General features: G+C 38.1%; 1 protein-coding gene across 8 annotated transcripts in view; it reads left to right on the top strand.

Annotated features, from left to right (window-relative positions):
• Positions 1-20,539, top strand: part of PARD3B (par-3 family cell polarity regulator beta) — a 406,048-nt gene that overhangs the window by 89,401 nt on the left and 296,108 nt on the right. Inside the window, exon 2 of one of the 8 annotated variants that reach the window (XM_064660630.1) lies at positions 1,478-1,584. The exons of the other annotated variants lie outside the window; for them this stretch is intronic. The gene's annotated coding sequence lies outside the window, so the exon portion shown is untranslated. The remainder of the gene's footprint in view (positions 1-1,477; positions 1,585-20,539) is intronic. 8 annotated transcript variants of the gene reach the window in all.

Raw genomic sequence — 20,539 nt, 5'->3', positions numbered from 1 at the left:
TTTGATCAGTTAAACAGAAAAGCATTTTTCCCTGTCTGCTTGGTATGGTTCAGTTATACAAAAACATGAAGTACTGTTGGGAGTTTTCCATTTTTAATAGGAAACATTTTGGATCGGATCACAACCTAATTTGCGCCAGCCGTCTGGTATCAAATTCAATTTGTGAAGGAGAAGAGCAGTTGATTTATCTACCGTAATATCATGGAATATATTTCATAAAATATGGAAAAATATGCACTACCTTGCACCTGTTTACACATGCAGTAGTAACTGCTGATTGTAGGTATTGCTGGGGATTAATAACATGATAGTATTGAATTTTTGATTCCGTAGCAAAAGTATGAAACAATGTGTACGCATGCGAAGAAGTTTGTCACTCATATGAACAGAAAACACTTTATTTCTAAAAGATAGGGGTTGGTAGAAGAGTCTGTTCCTTCGATGACCATTTCCTTTCTTCCGTCTTTACAGAAGGAAAAGTACATTTCAAGGTGGTCTGATTAGTTGTGTGCCCTTCTGGAGTTCCTGCTAACGATGCGACGTGGCACTGTATTCCCCAGATACCTGCTGCAGTTCTTACCTGCTGCTTTACTAGAAACTTTGAAAAGAGGCCTTTCCAATGTGTCTTATTCAGTTATGTTTGTGACAGTTTCTCTTTTAAACTATTGTTTATAACACATCAAAAGGAAGATTTGAACAGGATTTGATTCAGCTGCTGCTTTCTGTTTTTGTTGTCAGCTGGAATGCAGGCTCTGATTCCAAAATTGTTGCTTGTTTGCATGTGCATTCTCTAATCTTTAAACTCTTCAGTGGTAACTAGTAGCTACTGCAGTGGTGCCCTTGTCTTCTTTGGAAGTCAGGTCAGCTCAGATGACATGAACACCACATGTTGTAATTTGAAAATCTGTTTAAAGCTGTAGTCAGTGGGGTTCTTTTCAAATTGGTCTCTAGTGGCCATCTTCAAAGGCAGTGTGATAGTGTTGGGTCCTGTGATGTCAAAAGCTTGGAAGAGAGTGAAACGCATTTGTAATCTGCATCCTGGGTTAGTATTTACTAGGACATTGTGTGGTAGTTCAGCACCTTATGTCCCAATTCATTTATGGTGCTGGGGCATTTTCACCAGTGTCTTTTTCCTGTTTTCTCCCCTTAAAAGAAACTTGTTAAAACCCAGTTATGGATTGTCCAGGAAAGTAATTACATTAAGTGTTTGGGTTTTGTGTGAAGTGTTTAAACCTTTTTTTTGGTTTAAATTTATTTTAAAATAAAAGAATCAATGTCATAACATTGCAATTTACCAAACGCTTTAAATAAAAGGATTACAATAAAAAAGTAAACCTGAAACTGAGAAGGACCGTTAGAAATCGAAATGTTAAATTCTGTGAAGAATAAATAATTGCTTTTAGTGATACATAAAGCTGTATTTTGAATTTAGCAGTACCCTGAACATTTTTTAAAGGAGTTCTTTACCTTCTTGCAGTGGACGCGTCTCTTGGCTGTGCTGTAATCGCTCTTCACCATCACTGTGTTGGTCGGGTGTTATAAATCAGAAGAGGAGAGTTATACTGACCCTGTCCACAAAGCCATGTGAGCAAGTGCTCAGTGTTGTGAGTTGTCTCCTGACCAAGGGGATTTTGTTCATGTGCTTGAAGCTGAGCATGTGTTTAGATGCTGTGGCAGTGATAAGTAACGCTTGAATCTGGGTCCAGGTTTTTTCAGAGATCTCAATAAGTTGTTGTAAAGCTGGGTGTGTGGTGTCTGAGTGCTTTTCCAACATAGTAATCCTTCTAGCATTTGGCTGAGTGTTAAAACTGCATCCATGCTTCTTGCATACTTTTTTTTCTGACTAAATGCTAGACTTGTGATGCTGAAAGTGTGTAATTGTTCAGCACTTACTTCCTCCTACTTTCTTTAATTTGAGGATTTGTTTTGACAGCTAAAATTCTGGTGGTTTTCTGGTTTTCTGCTGCAGTAGAACCTATGAACAGATGTCAAAGCAGAATGTTTGTGTCTCCTATTAAATAGCGAAAATTCAATTTCTCCATTAACTCACAGTTTTCCCACCCAGATAATGCAAATTTTTGGGGGATTTTTTTTGTATCATCCCCTATCACAAATTTTCATCTGGTGGTTTAATGACTTAAAGCTAAAATAATATACTTTTATTTGCTGAACAATTTTTTTCATTTAAAGATATACTTTTGATGTTTGATCTAATGCATATATTTTCTTTGTCGGAAATTTTTCTTCAGTTGGTACCATTAATTTTAGTTTCTGAGTAGATTTTTGTTCTATACTCTATACCTGAAATACTGGGTGCACCTTGCTTAGTAGGTAAAAAATGTTTAAGAATTTTGCTTTCTATAGGACAAAGAGATTACTTAACTTATTTTATGAAAAATGCATCAAATTTTTAATTATGTTTTTGGAGTATTCAAATCTACTTAAAAATCGTTAGTGTTTGGGGTTTTCTGTCTGATACTGCTTCTTTACCCTTCTGTAGAACACTTATTTTCAGTTTTCTTAATTGCTTCTCAAGAAATGGGATTTTTTTTCTTCACTCTTGAGGAAACTCAGGGAAAGTGCTGCCCAATGGTATAGGGAGACTTGAAAGCACAAGTGTAGTAAATTAACAGCCAAGTTATGCTCCTTTTTGGATGTAAGCTGACAAAAGCAGAGAAATCAAAAGGTGTGCTCTGCTGTGCTCTGCTCATAGTTCTGTTTTGCCTTACTTATTTTGTGTGGTTACTGTAAAGGAGAGTGGTGCAACATTGCTTTCTGTTTAAAGTTTAGATGTAACTAAATGATAAGATGAAAAGTGAAGATAGGAAGTCTTAACTTAGAATTTCCTTTTTTTTTGTCGACTAATATTTCACCTTTAATACTAAATATTTGGTTTGGCTGCCATTTTATCTGTCAATTTGTATACATTTGCTTTCAGTGAAAAAGACTTTATCACAGTCATTTTTTAGCTAATATTGTATTTGATGTAAAGAAATGTTTGCAAACCAGAGAAGATAAACAATTTCCTTGTCATTAATTCTGTATTAGTGCATTGTTAAAAAGAACTGTCAGGTTGCCTTTCTCCAGGAAAATTAATTGTAAATTCTTTGCTGGAAGTGCAAAAGAATTTTAAGGCATTTGCTATGTAGGCAAAGTGATTAATCTATGCTGGCCACCCTTGATACCATAATGCTAGATACTGGGAATAAATTAATTGGGGGAAATGGGAAAAATGGGATGTTTAGTAGTCACGGAAGCATTGTGTGTAAAATAAACACCTGGCTGAGTGTTTGTGTGTCATTTTTCTTCCTGAATGTGCCACCTGCAGTACTTGCTGCTGGCATGGGAGTGAGGAGAAGGGGCACTTCGGAGCAAGCTCACTGATCTAACCTTTTTATTTATTTACTGATTTTCTTGCTCGCGTCATCATGCCTCTCAGTTTGAAAGAACACAGTTATACGTGGGCTCCTTTTCAGCTCACTAATATGGGAAAGAAACTTGGTGAAGGTGCAGCAGCAGGGACCTGTCACAGCTTGCATGGAGGCTGAGTCCTTGTTTGGCCAGGGCAGGGCATTGGTCCCAGCCGTTCCTGGTCCCTTGTGACCGTGACCTTGAGCTGGCTGGGTCAGAGGAGGATGAGGGCATTTGCCTCTGCCATACCCTGTCATCCTTTACAGTGCAGACCTGCCCCCTTACCTGCCCCCGTGAGGCAGAAGCTAATGCTTTGTAGTTTTCCTCCTGGGATGTTTTTCTTAAATGAGTAATGATCTGTTTGCTGCTTCAGAATTCAGCTGTTGTCAGATACGAGATCATTGTTCTGTACCTTAAGTGTGTTAGGTGTGGGCTCTGCAGAAAAAGATGGTATGGTGCAGTGTTCATACCCCACTGAACCCACTTACATCTTAAACTTCTAGACTGCCAGGCTTTTTATTAGCCTCCAGACTTGCCTGAAGGTGGGATCATTTGTTTTGGGCTCAGGGATTATGCTGGGTTATGGTTTCAGATACACATGTAGTCCCCCTGCTTTCTTCTTCCGATTCCTGATCAGTGGCATCTGTTTGATATCATTTTGTCTTCAAGTGCTGAAGAAACTTGAGGGAAGACAGTGGGTGCTGTCAGTGATGGATAGGGATGGGTAAGTAGTGGTTCTTAAGTTAAATATAGAGAAATTTATGTTTCAGTTGGGCCAGAGATTAAATGTTAAAACTCTTTGGGGCCCTAGTGATGCCATTAGTCATTTCTGCCCTCATTTGGCTTCAGATTGCTGTTGCAACTCAGGTGCACATGGATGAGCATTCGTGCCCCTGGGGTGCTCTCCGTGCCCTCTCACAGCATCTGTGAGCAGCACCAACGTGCAGCTCTGCTTCTCTTCCTGGGCAAGCAGAAAGGGTCTCGTCTCCCCTTCAGAAAGTCACCTGCCAATGTGCTTTTACTGCTGTCATTTGTGCTGGCAGGTGTGAGATACACTTTGTATGGCAGTGGACTAGGCTGTGCTACACTCCTACTGTGAATTACACAGAGTTTTTTGCTAGAATGGTTTTGGCTGCACTCTGCAAAGCTGCAATTACCAGCAGTTTTTGATGTAGGCAGTTCTCGAAATGCCCCTTTGGGTCAGGACAAAGTCCCCAAATTTAATTAAATAGGCCAAATACTGCAGGATCTGGGCTCTAGCCTGTGCCTGGTTGGACTTGTATAGAAATTTTGGTTTTATACAGTTTTCAGATTTAAATATTTCAAAATATTTAAATATTTGCTGAGGTTACCTGAAATTGTGGATTAGGAATGAAAATAAATTGCCTAGACTGCAATTCAGTACTTGTTTGCAGCTGACTTTAATATCAGTGCCTCTCTTGGAATTTGAGAAAAAAAGGATGAAGAGCTCATAAGTTTCTTAACAAGTGAAATATGGCAGGCAAGTATGAAGAGAGTGAAATAGGTTAAAGGAAGAGAAGGAGAAGGAAGTAAAGAATGGTTAATTCAAGTCTGTTCTCTCCTGTTCCTAAATGCTTGTTCCAGCATTGCCGTATTGTCCACAGTCTGTTCCTTGTCTCAGCCCTATGGGCTGAGGTTTCTCTCTTGCAGTAGTGCAGATGAAGAGAAAATGGGAAAATGTTTTCAAAAATTTGTTTTGATTGAGCAGCAAATGCTCAAGATATTACACCTGGTGATGCTTTGTGTCGTGACCAGTTGTGAAATTCTCAGTGACAATGGGACTGGGCATTATCTGGTCTATACTTTCTTGTGTTTGGATGTTGTGGGGAAAAGTTATTTTTGTAAGATATTTTGTTTTCTTTAGCTGTGCACCCTAAAAGCAACAAAACCACAAAAACTCTGCTCCAGGGTACAGTACAACAAATTTAATCATAAGCCAGGCTTTTATGGCATAGTTCTGAGCTGTAATGCAACATTTCCATAGTGCAGCAGGTAGTGTCAAAATAAAAAGGTATTTATGCTGAAAAGTGTACTTTTAACGTGCTTTAAAAGGGCAGTTAAGCGGTGTGAAGCAGCTTATCATTAACAGGCATTATCTGGTATGGAGGTTTAGCCAGCCACTAAGTATTTGCTGTAACTTTGATGTCACAGAGTGCCATCAGGCTTTTTTTTTTCCTTCTTCCTACTCTGGTTATGCTCTGAGTTCACATAGGTCATGTAAACTTGTATAGTGCACATTTTTCATTACCTAAGGCGTGAAATTGGCTGAAATTTTGAAATTGGCTGTTAAAATTTTAGATGTAGAGGTCATTTAATAATTATGTTTGTTTCCTCCGGTTGTGTTGCCAGTGATGCATACAGTGCAGCCTTTTAAATTGCCTCTCTCAGAGCTTTGTAAAAATCAGATATGAAAGAATTAAAAATTCATTGGAGGTTATGGTTGTGAGTTTGACCGATGAAAGGTTGAGTGGTCAGTTCATAAATGTTCCTGGGTAGCCTGACTTGTGGCTTCCCCAGGGTCACTTTGTGCCCTCTTCTGGCCTGAGTGTTGGTCTCATAAAGTACAGGAAGATTGTCTTCCATCAAAAGGTTGAGTAAAATTCAATGATGGAAAAGCAAAGCAGTCCACAAACTGGCAGAGAACTTGAAGTATTGGCTAATTCTAAAACCTTACTATATGCACTTTTATGTATATTAAAAAAAAAGTGGAAAACACATTATTTTCAGATGATAATGAAGTAAATATTCCATTACAGGAATGCTACAGGATTGGTTTGGTTTTGTTGAGAAGATGCAGGACACTGGGAAAACAAATTGTTATTTCAATAACATGCAATTTTTCACTGGGCCTCCAAATATGGACAGGTGGGAGATCAATTATGCCCCTAGTACTGCTTAACTGTCTTCCTTTTAGGTGTTTAAGCAATGTCTACCTTTGTTTTCCTTATCTTTTTATATAGCCAGGATGAAGCCTGAATTTGGAGGATTGACTCCTCAAGCATAAGGGTTGCATACTTAAGTTTAGATGGGGGAAGAAAATCGGAATCTTGCAGAAATTCACAAGTAAGCCCCAGCTGGCCTCGCAACACTTTTAATCTGTGGTTTTGCAACAGAAGGTGTCAAACAGAATGTATATGTGCACTGAATTGTATATATATTGAAGTGGTTACAAAGTACTTTGTAGACCAAAATGAAAATATTTTAGTTAAAATAATGCATATTAAAAAACCTCAAACAAACCACCTTAATGATTAGAGGTACGTGGCGTACGTGGCAAAGGTACAAAAGTCAAAACCTTGAGGGTTAATAGTTTTCTGAAAATAGGTTAATTGCAATTGATTTGCCTAAGTGAACTAGAAAGTATTTGTTCTCAAATATCTCACAGATTTCCAAACAGCCCTGTACAAGTACTAATTGTTGTTAACTCCGGAGGTTAGGATTTAAGCAGTAACACCAGTCACAAGGCTGACAGAACTGCTCTGGTGGCACAGACCTGGCTCTGCAGCTATGTCTGATTTAGAGGCGAGACTTTCCTTCCTCACTCTTTCTTCCACCACTCCACACATGTGCTGATAAAAATAAAATAAAAGTCATTGTAGATTGAACTACACTTGGTAGGGAGAAGGGTGGTTTTGGGCTAAGCCATTAGTCCTAGTCTTAAATGATAATGGGCTGAGGTTCCAGCTCTGCCACAGAACGTGCTGCTGCAGACTTCTCATGTGCTTGTCAGCAAGAGGCCTCTCTGCCCTGGTCTGTCACTCCCTATAAAGTGGATGTGTAGTAAATAGTGGGAGAATGCTGCTAGTGACCAGCTTGTCTTTTGATGCTTCCTTTTTGGAGCAGGCATCAAAACTTATTTCTGGGGCACACTAGCTGTCTGATCTCCTGGAGTCCTTTTAGGCTGCTGTAGAGTAAACATCTCTACAAGTGGTAGGGGCAGCTCTTTTCACTGGGTTTTGGAATAATCTTGCCAGTATTCAGGGCTATATATGAACGGACTGTACTGTAAACAGCTTAGGACAGATAGGATTTTAATAGATCTGCAGGGATCAGTCAACGTGTGAAACGCTGGAAGGTGAAAATCCATTCTCTGCACTGGTGCTGACAGTTGGCCTTACATTTTTGTGGTGGTGATCTGTGCTGTTCTGTTAAGATAGGGGTAGTTTTTCTTTCATTAGCAGGAAATTTGTTATTTTCTGGTCTGAACTCACCCTAGTGGCAATTTCCAGACAGTGAAATATTCCTCTGAAAGGCCAATATTTCTCTAATCTCCTTGTTGTAACAATGATCTCAGCGGAAAAAATTTCTCTGTCCATATTGCTATTGAGGTATTACCTTCTGGGTCTGCCTGGTGATCCAGAGAGAACATCTTGGAAAACACTGCAGAGTCAGAGCTGCAGGATGTTGTACAGCTTATTTTACCTGAAAAGGATTTCCAAGGCAGATTGCTGTTAACAGCCACACCAGCTGTTAGGAGGACATGACCTCCTTCTAAAAACCATTCTTGTCCCAAGGACCAGTCCTTTGAATTTACTTCCACTTCTGCCTCTTTAGCTCTTTCTGGCATCCTTTTGATAGACTATTAGTAATACCAGTCTTGCATGTAAAAAATGTAAAATGCTCATTTTGTTTTATGTGGCTACTAGTGTTTGATCTCAGACCTCCCTGTTGTTTTAACACGGTGTGTCTCTAGTACACACAGTAACCCCTGCTATAATGTATCCTTGCGTTAGTCACTCCTATCAAGGCTTGATCCAGTGTGATTTAATGTAAGACATTATTCTGTTACATTAAATGCAAAAATCTGGTTTTTTCTTTTCCCCCTCTGTTGTTTTTTTCTTCCCCCATCCCGCTGTGCATTGTATAGGCTTTTTATTTACTCTGCCGGATTGACAAGATTATAAATGAGAGCTGCATGTGGAAGCCTCTAATTTTTCATAAGTAAATGAATTAATTTATCATAGCTGTTGTGTTTTATTGCTGTCTCCATGCCAGACTGGCCAGCTTCTTTATTCCCCCTTTTACCTTCTAAATACTGAATCCATGTCATTGTGTTTGACAGCTTTCTGATTCCCCTGTCAGATGCAATTTGGTGCTAATCACATTTTCTTTGCTTAGTGTCAGTGATACGGGCCATGCATAATATTCCTGTATGTCCACTTATTTACTTGAAACACAGCTGAAATGTCTTGGGCATTAATCTGATGGAGCCACTACATTAAAATGCAAAAATGATGCTTGAGTAGTAAGATAATGTGGTGTGGCAGATGTGCAGTAGATAACACTGAGGCTAAACTAGTGATCTTTACCAAGGCCTGATCCATTTTGTTTGTTGGGTTTGCATACCTTTTCATTAAAAAAGATTGTAATCAGTTCTGGTTCATTAGAATCGTGTCACTTATAATTTAATTTCTTGTGATCACACTATGAGAAACTGCTTCTATTCTTCCTTCTACTCCCCATTTTTTAAGTACAGGTTATTTTTTTGTTTATTTTGTTTAAGTTGTGGGACATATTTCATATATGCCAACTTTTAATGGGAGTGTTCAAGTCTTTCAGTTTGAAATGTTTTAACTTCCTGTTTTTTCATTCATACATCTCTGCAGTTTTCAAAGCTGCTATTATCCAAGTCCTGAATATTTAAAATTTCTGTAAGATGTGGTAGTCTGTTATTGAAAGCTAGAGCATGCTGTAGGTGTTCATCTCCTAACTCCTTCCAAGGTATGTTTGCAACACTTATGCCTTAACAGTATTGAAATTATATTTCATAGTATGGTTTTTTTTCACTTACCTATAAATGCTTTTTTGTTGTTTTGAAATCCTTCTCTCCCAGCAAAGAAAAGTGCATGTTTGTAGAAGACCGTGAAACTATAGGTCCCTATAGTACATATCAAGAATTTGGTTTAGTTAGTATTTGCCTATTGAATTATGCATTTTCTTTGGTTTCTGCATATTTTTGTCTACTCTGAAATACTGCTATCTACTCCTCTGCTACTGTATAGAAATAGTGATGATGGCTTGTGAAAGACCCAACTGCTTTATAGGCTGTTGAAATTTATTCTCCCTCTGAAAGAGTGTGCTTAAATATGAGATTTGGGAAAGGCTGTAGTGTTGATCTGTCATAAAATGGATGAATTTTGAGAAATGTATAGTTAGGAAAACATTCAGACTAGTGTATGCTTGTCAGCCACAGAGACAATTAAGGATTCTTTTTCTAACAGCACTGTCTACATATGAGCCTGGCAGCTGAGTGTCTTTATTTTAGAGTACATACTGATGTTAGGAGTAAGAGCTTCTGCAGAGTGAATCAGCAGTTCTAAATTTCCCATCTCTTGGTATGGGAATTCTGTTCCCACACAAAGAAAGAGATCCAAAGTTGGAGAACACGCTTTATGGAGAGCACATGGATTCTGCTTAACAGTATTTGCATGTCTCTGCAGACAGACTATATATGCTTCCAATAAAGCATTTTGGCAAGTAATTAAAGTGCAAGTCATTACATGTTGGGGGTTTCTAATGATGTTATTTCTTACAACAGGCAATTTTGTGTATTCTGTGAGAGCTCAGGGTTCTTTAAAACTGAAGTTTCACCTGAAACCCTGAATAAAGAATTCTGATTTCAAATACCTTTCTATTTATGTGGTGTCTGCTTATGTGTGCTTGAAGCAATATGGACCCTGATGTTGAAATTCTTTCCTTTTAGAAAGGGCAGGTTAAAATTCCTTACTGCTTTTTGCAGTAGGGGTGGTCACACTATTGAGCTGCAGGGCTGGGGAGGCCTGTTGGATAACACGTGGGGAGGGACCTTCAGTTCCGAGATGTTTCATGGGTTTTGTGGGCAGTCGTGGGTAAGTGATTTGACAGAGGACATTGCTTCTTTTGTATGTAAAATTAGTGTCAGGATTTTATAAAGCACTTGAGCTATTGACAAAAAGTGATAGTGAGGAAAAAAGATCATTTCAAGGGACTTAAGCGAAGTAGGCTTAACTCCAGGTTTGTGATGGATGTCCTGTACTATCTTGGATAAATCAGCTTCACTGTGCCTTTATGTCTGTTAGTGGAGTAGGAATGATAATTCTGCTGTGCTTCACAAGTCTTCATTAAATACATATACACACACGTGTACACACAGTACACTTCTTGTGCTTATTTTTGTTACTTCTGTTGTTAGTGCATAGACAGAGTGTGCTGTTAGCAACAAATAAGTGTAATAAAACCAATGTAGTTTTCTGGATATGAAGGATTTAGGTGATTTACTTAAAATTAAGGAATTGGAATGGAGCCGTTCTGCATTTTTTTATTCGTGGAAATGGAAAATGTTTAATAACTTTAATACGTCATCCACTGAGAATATGGGGAAATTCTTCATATTGTCTTACACTGTTTGTACTACATTAATTCAATGCATTTTCTTTTTTTTTTAAATAAACTAATACAATGCAAAGTGATTCCTATTTACTAGCAGAGCTGCAAGTATTTACTTCATGTTCCTTTTTCAGAATGCTTCAACAGTATTTGTATATGCTTTAAATTTCATGGATGATTAGTTTACCTTGTTAAAGGCATCTGAATCTATATAATGATAGTGGAGCTAGAACTGGGGGTTTGTGGTACCCTAAAATCATTTTACCTCACAGCTATAGGGCAATTAATTGTATAATTTATTATACATTGCATAATATATTTGAGTGTGGATGTGAATTCTTTGATTTCTTTCACTTATATTTTGTTTTTGTTTTGGAAAATATTGAAAGGGTTCCAAAGCAAGATTGAAGTGAGTATATTCAACCCTTAGCCTCTGTGCCAAGACTCCCTGTGGTGATGATTAATTGGTAATGTGAACATCTGTGAGGGAATAGTGGAAGTGCCAGACTCTTCAGAGGGGCTATAACTAGTTGGTAGGCTTCATGCTCGTATGATGTGGAAGAAAGTACCCACAGTATATAGATAAATCACCTGCCATTAGTGACTCAGATGGTTTAACCTGTGGTTTGTAATAATGCCTGAGGAAATACTAGTTGAGTAACTTCCTGAATATTGGTGAGACCATGATCTGGTTGGATGTGCAGTACATCTTAGGGTATTTCTGCTGATGGTTTGGGTGACCTTGTTCTGGGGAGATTTATGGACTAATTAAGTTGGTCAACACATGTCCAAGATGAGGAAAACTAATGGTAGACTCCTACAGGTGTCAGTGGGAATATGACTACAACAGAGATGTACTGTGAATTTACATGACTTCTGTTAACATAATACAGGTTTGAGAATCTTGTACTCGTGGATATCCAAAGAGAACCATGCTCCTTCTGTGAAAGAAGTGCATTTTTTTTTCTTCTTCCCCCTAGAAGTACCATATTGTGGCTTTAAAAGACCTTAAAGGAAACCATCTAGAGACTTGTTAAAAATGAGTGATTGTTTTTCAAAGCTTGCTAAAAATACCAGCATGGGGGGAAACCCTATCAAGGTTGTTTTTCAGTGGCATGTACTTACATCCCTGGTACGAAATGAAAGTTGAAGCAGCGCCGTGTTTGGTGCTCTTGGATACGGGAACTTTGAGAAAGGGTTAGGTGCATAATCACATCAGCAGTTGTTGCCTCTTTTGTTCGCTTTTAATGCAGCTGCTAATGGATTCGTTCTTTTTTTTTTTTATTTTAACAAAGCATCAGTTAATGTGAGAATTAATATCTGATAATGGGGACCAAGAAATCTTTGAATGTTAATGGTATTATGCGTGCTCTCTCTACCCCTTTATATTTGCATTCTAATAGGATTGGAATATTTTAATGGCATTAAAAAAAAAATCTGTAAAAAGACTGAGTGTGGGTAAACCCTCAGTGATGCATTTTTGGATGAGAAATTTGGGTCACCAGTTGATTTCACTGTCAGCATAACAACTGTGTTGCTTGCAGAAGGGAAAAATGCCTTAATAGTTAGGAGGGTTATGTCCTGAGATCCTGTTTCCTAACCATAGAGTGAACTGCCTGAAGTCTAAGTGATTGAAAAGTAAACAAAACTGTAATTGGATTTGACTTAAATATATTTCTGCATTTATTTAAAAGAATCATTGATTTTCAGTGATTGATCGTCACTAAAATGTTGATATGCAATTAAATGTCTTTACATTAAATTTAACGCTTTTTTAAAAGAGGAAAATGCATTATATGCATATTTATGCAATGATACTTAGCATACATTTATTCAGTCTTAATTTTTACATTTAACTTAGGAAATGCTGAGTGACAGTTCTTATTTAGTAGACTATTAATTTCTTCTTCATGGCTTGTGTCAAGCTAGTTTTAGTAATATAAGTTCAATTAAAGCTGTGGAGAACTAAAATGAATTTTAGTTAGGAAAAAATGAATAACATTCTGGTTGTGTATTGGGAAGAGTTTTGCATTTAACACTGACATATTGAACAGAAGCAGTTTGCAGATGATGCATGATAGACTATGGAGCTGATAAAGAAGATGAGACCAGGAGGAGTTCCAGGACCAGTTCCTCCTGGTCTTGGAGCTAATGGTGCTCAGCTCTTGAGTTTAGTTGTTTTTCAGAGGCTGTAAGACAGAAAGAAAAACTAATGAGCTTCCCTGTTTTTCGGTGCTCAGATGATTTTTTATTTTGAATGTGCTTTTTATTGAATTGAATTGCCTAGATAAACTGAAATGAGAATATACTCTTGGCATAGAATTGGCTTCTGTGGCTGTTGGTAGCTCGTCACATCATCTGTTCGGGACACTCCAGCTCTGTGTGGTGAGCTCTAGGCTTTCCCCTCTTCAGGTGTCTGAGTTTCCTTAAAACGTTGCATAGGAACATGCTACTTGTGAGCACTTTCTCTGGAGGATAGGAGTTGTCTATGGAATCCTGACACCTCTTTTAGTCTAATTTGCATTACCTTACAGATGAGGCAGTAGACTACCTCTCTTCCCTGTCCTGAAGCCCTGAAGGTCAAGTGACCAAGGACTCGGTAGTTTTTAGTACACTGCTGATAAGAGAGTAGGATGCAGCAGACTGGGAAGCACAGCTCTGCAAACTTCATTTTGATTAAAAACTGTATGTTATTCCCAGGTAACCTAAAGAGAATATATAGGAAAAAGCAAAGAGCAAAAATAAATTTTTACCACAAATGTGGTTAGAACTTCTGTTTAGAGTATATATTCCGTGCAATAGATACTTGGCAGATTTTCCTCCGTTGCTTAACGTCTCTGAAGAGTAGATTAATTTCGTTTGTTTTCTGTTCTTCAGCTTATCTGAAATCCCTGAATCTCTGTGCAGGGCAGATGTGGAGAGTGCACTTCTGGGCGTGGATCTTCTGAGGGAGGCAGATGGAAATGCCTTTCTGGCATGATGGTGTTAGACCACGGAGCTCCCAGTAAGAGCAACCAAACTGAGCCTGGCCTTTGGGCACGAGACTGCAGCCTCAGACTGTGTGCTGCCCAGATAAAACTTCTAGATTAAAGACTGAGAGAAAGGAGAAGGGAATGGCATTTTTTTTGCCTCTTAAACATCTCTCTCCAGTTTGTGTCAAAGTGGATAGTGGGCATCCTGGGGTTTGCCAGCTGTGGCTCCCATTCTTCGCTACAGTGTGTGTGTCTTGTGTTGTTTTGGTTTTTCTTTTTTTGTAGGCTTGTGGGTGTGTGTGGGTTTTTTTGTTTGGTTGGTTTCTTGTTTTGTCTTGGTTTAGGGTTTTTTTAAAGTAGTTTGGGTACCCAGATCTTTAAATCAGGAGTAAAGTTGTTTTTGGGGACCTGCCTGAAGACCAGTGTTGAATTCTTCAGTGTGTCTGCTGAGTTACTAATAAAAAGCTATTTAACTTATATTGGATAGGAACCCCTGAGACTTGATTTCAGCTAACTGTGGAAAAACACTCTTACTTGGAAAGAAAATAATTTGGCTGGAGGATAAGGATTCGAGGCAGAGTGAATATATTTGTTAACTTGTCTGGAATCTTTCTTTGTGGATTTTTTTCCCCTTGGGTTCTCTAAAGCCTAGAAAGCCTCAAAGAGCAGCGCACCATTATGAAAATGATGTTTACCTGAAGGGAATTGAGTGCTCCGTGTGGCATAGCCACAGAAGAACAGAAAGCTGTACACATGCAGGAACTGATTCAGAGGAGCAAGAATGGCACAATAGAATATTGGGGGTTTTATCTCACGCTGGAAGAAAAATGTTAAAAAAAAATCTTCCATAAAAGTAGCTGAAGAACTGAATCAATATTGTTGGCTTTTTCTACCAACTCAAATATTCACGTATTTTAGACCCTTGGAATGATGTCAAGTAACAAGGTGATGTGGCAATGAGGAAGGCAAATGTGATTCTACTGTGAATCCATTCGAGTCCTAGTTGTAAAGCTGGAAAAACATGAATTCTTCTTTACAGGGTCTGGTGAGACCTCAGCATGGGTAGGTCAGGGAATAGCCATGACCACTTGTCTGGAGGAGGCTAAAATACTGAGCTAGTTGTGTGCCTTCAGTTTTGATGACTGTGATATTCAATATTTTGAACATGCATGACAATGGAAAAATTTCAGGAGAATTATCTGTTAGCTGAAAGTATTTTATTCCTCTCCCATTGTGTTGTTTATTGAGGAGTTTAGCTTACTTTTGAAAGTGGAGCCTGGTATATCATTTACTTTGAGGGCTTTTTATATAAAAATGCTTTGCTTTATGAATAGATCCCTTATAATTTGTAATGAGGAGTGGAAAATGGATGAACAAGGTTCTCTCTGAAAAATCACGTTTGAAATTTCTGAGTAATGATCTGAATGGTCTGAAGTAGTTTATTCCTAAGACATATCACTCTTTTGCAGAATATTCAAACTACTGTAATCAAAATTAAATTATGCCCTAAGAATGAAGATTATTTTTTCACAAAAAAGAAAGCTTCAGATCACATTAAAACAGTACTTTGGAGTAATAGGAGTCTGTTAATTGAATTCAACATGTTGGTTAAATATATTCTTCAGTGTTTTGTGTTATTTAATAAAAAATTTTAGTTTCATTAGCGTAGGTAAGAAACAATGCTTGGTGTTTTGCACTGTGTTCAATGGAATGGAAAAGTTACCTTTTCTTTCAAGGCTTTTCTTACAGAAGACGGTCTCCTTAAGAAATGTTAAGATAATCACTGCTCAGAGGTCAGACTTGCAGTCCCCATTTTTACAGCTAACTGTTACATGAAACTTTGCATCAAGGAAATGTCCAGCACTATACTTAATAGGGTATTGAAATTCAGACTTGGAAATGAGGTTTGTGTCAAAATCCATCTAATGAGCAATTATAATATCACTTACAGAAAATGTACTTTGGTTTTACTTTTTGGATCCTATACCATTGTGGAAGGACAAGAACATTACTGGTATTGTACTTTTTCAAATTACGGTTATTTTTTTCTTGTGTGTTCTGTTTTAATAGGGTATGTTAATATTTGAATAACAAGTATCAATGCATGGGTATTAGAAGGGTATTTATGTGAGATCTTGTCTGCTTGTAAACACATTGATGTCCAAGGTATGCATAACATACATGTTTATATACGTTGTTACTGCCAGCTTTGCAAATGCCATTTTTCTCAGTTGAACTATGAATTTTAAATCTCAGAAAACCTCAAAAGTATGTTTAGTTTTACTGTGTATCTTGAACATGATGTCAACATTTAATTTGTTTACTAAGAAATTAAGAAACTTATCTATGAAATTATGCTGTGGGCAGCTAATGTTAGGGTAAAAAAAATGACTGAAATTTATAATATGTAGATCATTCTTTTAAGGAATATAATGAGCAAGGCAGCAGTAGGATGTCTGTTGTGAACTGATTGCTGAAATGAGTAATTGTCACTGAAGGGTTTTTTGTTATTGCCAGAGCTGTGACTATCTCTAGAAATGTTACTTCTAGTTTTATTGTTTTCACAGTAATGGTGCATTATGATGTCAAACCAAAATAAATTTTTTCTAGTCCTTTTGTTCTGGTAGTACATTTTGGAATGTATGTTTCTGGAACTGCAGTGTTTGGAACCACTACGCTGCTTCTAAAGTTTCGGAATATTTCACGATTTTGTATGTTACTGATCTTCTGGGGCAGCATAACTTTATAGTTGTTGTAGAGTTCTTAGACTGGTTTGCCTTTAAAAAGAAGAAAACACAGTTCTTCTGTGAGTGACAATGGTTGACTTTGTACTCTTCTATTAATGAGTGTGATGAATCAAGCTGTGTAAACTAGCCAATTACTAAATAGATTCTGAGGGTTTTGGTGGCATTTCTGTTGCATTTCTGTTAAACTTCTCTCCTCTCCTCTCATGCTCCTCTGTCTCAAATTTTATGCATAAAAAGCCAATGATGTTTAGGAGCTGTCTTTAGGAACATGGTTGCTTGAGGCCAAGGTCAGCTGACTTCTACTGCTGAAGCATATAGGGTCATGACTTCTGAAAATGAGGTCACTGTGTGAAAGGGAAAAGGTATTCATTTTCTATTTTTTCAAAGGGCTGTGCATGCTTTATTATAATGCACTAGAAACTGCCTAGGAATGCTGTTATTGACAGAATTAATAATAAACTAGGAGAGACTGATAGCATTAGTTTATCATTAGGGACAGACCTTTCTTCATCAAGGTGACAACCAGTTTTGTAAGCTTACTTTTGCCTTTCTAGAGCCTGACATATAAACTGTCAGAGACAGGGCAAATAATGCAGTCTCACTAAGCGAGGCATCAGTAGGAATTGGACTCTTGGCAGTTGTAAATACCGAAATGTTTTTCTGCACAGACAGAAACACAGTGTGAGAACTGCATGACGTGTGGCAACATCCCAAGATTTATCAAGCCTGTCTGTGCTAATGGAAGTTGTTGTGTGTGCTATGCTGTACAGATGGTTTTACACTTTCTGATGGGTTTTACAATTCAAGTATTTTTGTGCTGCTTTTTTTTTTTGTACTTCTGAAGTTTCGTTGCCCCATCCTATAATGTCCTCTAAAAAGATCAAAGCTGTTTAAACCCAAATAAATAGCTAGTTCATATGCTGTCACTGAGTAATGGGGGCAAAAGCAAAAACTTATTTTTTCACATGGTACATGCTGTCAGATCAGTGAGAGAGAGGGAAAATAAAACTTGGTAGAAGTTGATCTGGGTTTGTCTCAGCTTAACATCTAGGAAGGCTAAATGCACACTCAAGACAGTAGCCAAGGAAAGCAATTTTGTCTATTTGGCACTTGTGAGGCCACAGCTGGACTGCTGTGTCTCCTTTGATGCAAGAAAGACATTGACATATCTGGAGCAAGCTCAACACAGGGCCACCAACCAGGTCAGGGATTGAACACATGACTTGGGGAGAAAAGGTGAGTGACCTTCATAAGATAAAGGGGATCTTGTTGCTGTTTACAGCTACTTACTGAGAGAGTACAGAGGATGCTACACCCTACCTTCTTGAAAGTCCACAGTGAGAAAACAAGAGTAAATGCGCATTAGAGGTCATAAGAAAGATGCTATTAAGATATGAGAAACCTTTTTTTGCACTACAAGGAACTGGAACAGATGCCCTGATACTGGTGAAATCCACATCCTTAGAGATGCACATAACTGGGTCAGCCTCTGAGCAACCTGGACCAACTTTAAAGTTTGAGCAAAGTGCCAGCATGGCCTTACTTTGAGTGAAAGAGTGGATCAGTGACTTCCAGAGGACTCTTCCAACCTAAGTTGTTCTGTAGGCCCTACTTGTTAAACTGTAATCTGGAAAATATATGAAGGTTGAAGTGCTTAATACAAATTGGCTTTTAACATCATAAATGATTGCCTAGATTATGAAGTGCCATGCAAATTCCTAAGAATTTGAGTTATACCCTCTGGTCTTACTCAAAATGATATAATGTCTCTTCACCACAGTTTACTTTGGTTTAAATTTCTGAGGATTTTCACTCGTCTCTGTAATCCCAAGGTTAGCAAGCTACCTTCTGCTTCCTTAAATTTTGTATTCATTGAGTGCAGCTGAGACACTAGAAGGGAAAAGTAAGAACAAGTAAAAATTGTTGGTACTGCAAGTACATTGTCAGTGTACTTTAGGGCAATCTTTTCTTCAAGCATTTATAGCTAAGGAGGCTCAAAAGCTTCATAATCAGCTTCTGCCCGTTTTATACAAAGCTGTGAAATGTTTCAACCACCTTAAATGGCATCTTCATGATCAGACAATTTGTGGGGATTTGGGAGAGTTTGCAAGCATGCATGTGGATGTGCTGAAAAGTATACACATGGTATGAGGGGAGTGGGAAAGGAAGCTACTGGAAAGGAAGACTCAGGGTGCTGTGGGTGCTAGCAAGTGTGAAGCCACGTGCCTGCTACCATCTCAGACGTGGCTGGATTGATGCTTGTTTGTTCCTGCTTTGGGATCCTTAGAAAACCTGTTAAAAAATATCCCAGCAATGAAGAAGCTTTGAGTCCAAGAGCTGCTCAGTTTCTTCTTGTGATGAAATGCTCAGCAGCAGATCACTTGAACATTTATTTGTGCCTTAAAACAGGACTGCCCAACAATCTGGATTTTTACAATCCATCAGCTTTCCCAGGACTTCAGAAGCATCTAGAAAGGTGTGAGAAGGTGGGGAGAAGATATCGATGCTGGATAAATGTGCTGAATGGCAGGCAAGGTGCCTGCTAAAAGTAGGAGTGGGAATGCCTGTGCTGCAGTAGGAATTGGGAGCAGTTCTCTTCATTTGGCTTTCCACCCATCTGCCTCACTTCACCATGTGTGGCTTGGAGTATCCAGTGACGATGTGGGTTCTCTATTCAACAAGGATGCTTGTTCTGTCAGGTGGATTTTGTGATGTTGTGTAACTAAGCTGTTCATTTAGCATTGAAGTAGTATTCTAAGGTAAGATAATTCGTATTATGAAATTGCTATAATTCATGTTATGAGAGTGAACACTTATTGCTGCTTACCCACAATATAGTAACTAAGATGTCACTTTCATTTCTAAGTATAGACTGTCTTATTTCATGGCACAGTAAATTTTTCCTTTTCAGTGACTGATTACAATGAGTGCATTTGACAAGCACAGTTCTAGTAAGTAATGAAGTCTTTCGTATTAATTATCTACATTTTTTATAGTGCCATTTTAAACGGACTCTCCAAAATTAGCTCATCTTCTATGAAGTCCATATAGGTGAAAGTACTCAGTTTCAAGTTAAGCAGAAAGGAAATAATCAGTCTTGCAGTCCTCCTTGTATTTGTTTTTTTCACTTGGATAGAGGAAGAAAAAAAGCAAAGGGCATTTGTTATCTAGCAAAACTCAGAAGCTATTTCACATGAAAACATAATGAGTATGACAGGCTACAAATAGCATTGAACATGAATCTTTTACAGAAGAAAAGAGAAATGTCCTTTGGTATATTTACTTCAATCAACCCTAATAAGGCTTGTTTTATGTGTTTTATGCATCCGCCATCATAATTATAAATCCTTGACATTTTAGCACTAGCATTTATATCTGCCAGGGAAGCTACCCGGAGTCAACCCTCAAGGAATGTCTGTATTGTACTATGGATCTCTGTAACAGCTCTCAAGTAGTTACTAAGTGGCTTAAAAAATTACATCTCAGTCATGCTTGAAGGGCTCATCAAACTTTGCCACAAATATCAATGTTAAGTACCCAATCAGCTGCATTGTTTGAAGTACAGTCACATGTGCCTACGAAGGAATAGGTTGGACAGGAAGAAGAATTATAGAAGGGCTCATCAATCAGGTAGCTGTTTTGGTTGGTTTTTTTTTTTTTCATGACCTTTCAAAAACTCCTTTCCCTTCCCCCTGGAAGAGCTGGGGCTTGAGCAGGGTCTGGTCTCTCTTCTAGGCATGCTACATTTCTTCCTATTTAATATTTTCCTTGTATCCTTGGAAACTTTTGAGAGCAGAGGCTACCAGTGTTTGTACTGGGTGCAGCAGGATTCTCTTGGCTGCTTTTGGACAGTACCAAAAAAAAATCTGAATAATGAGGGTAGGAGAAGTGTCAGGTGGTCTTTGGGAAGATACTTTGGTGTATGTCGTTTTGGCATGTAGGTAAACAAGATGAGCTAATCACCATAGCTTTCATGTAATGTATCTGTAATTTGTTTTCATATGTAGGTGTGAAGGAAGGATT

Source organism: Pseudopipra pipra, chromosome 7 (assembly GCF_036250125.1).
Source record: "Pseudopipra pipra isolate bDixPip1 chromosome 7, bDixPip1.hap1, whole genome shotgun sequence".
NCBI classification, from domain to species: Eukaryota; Metazoa; Chordata; class Aves; order Passeriformes; family Pipridae; genus Pseudopipra; species Pseudopipra pipra.
Note: the sequence above shows the minus strand (reverse complement) of the source record. Positions and strands in the feature narration are given on the sequence as shown.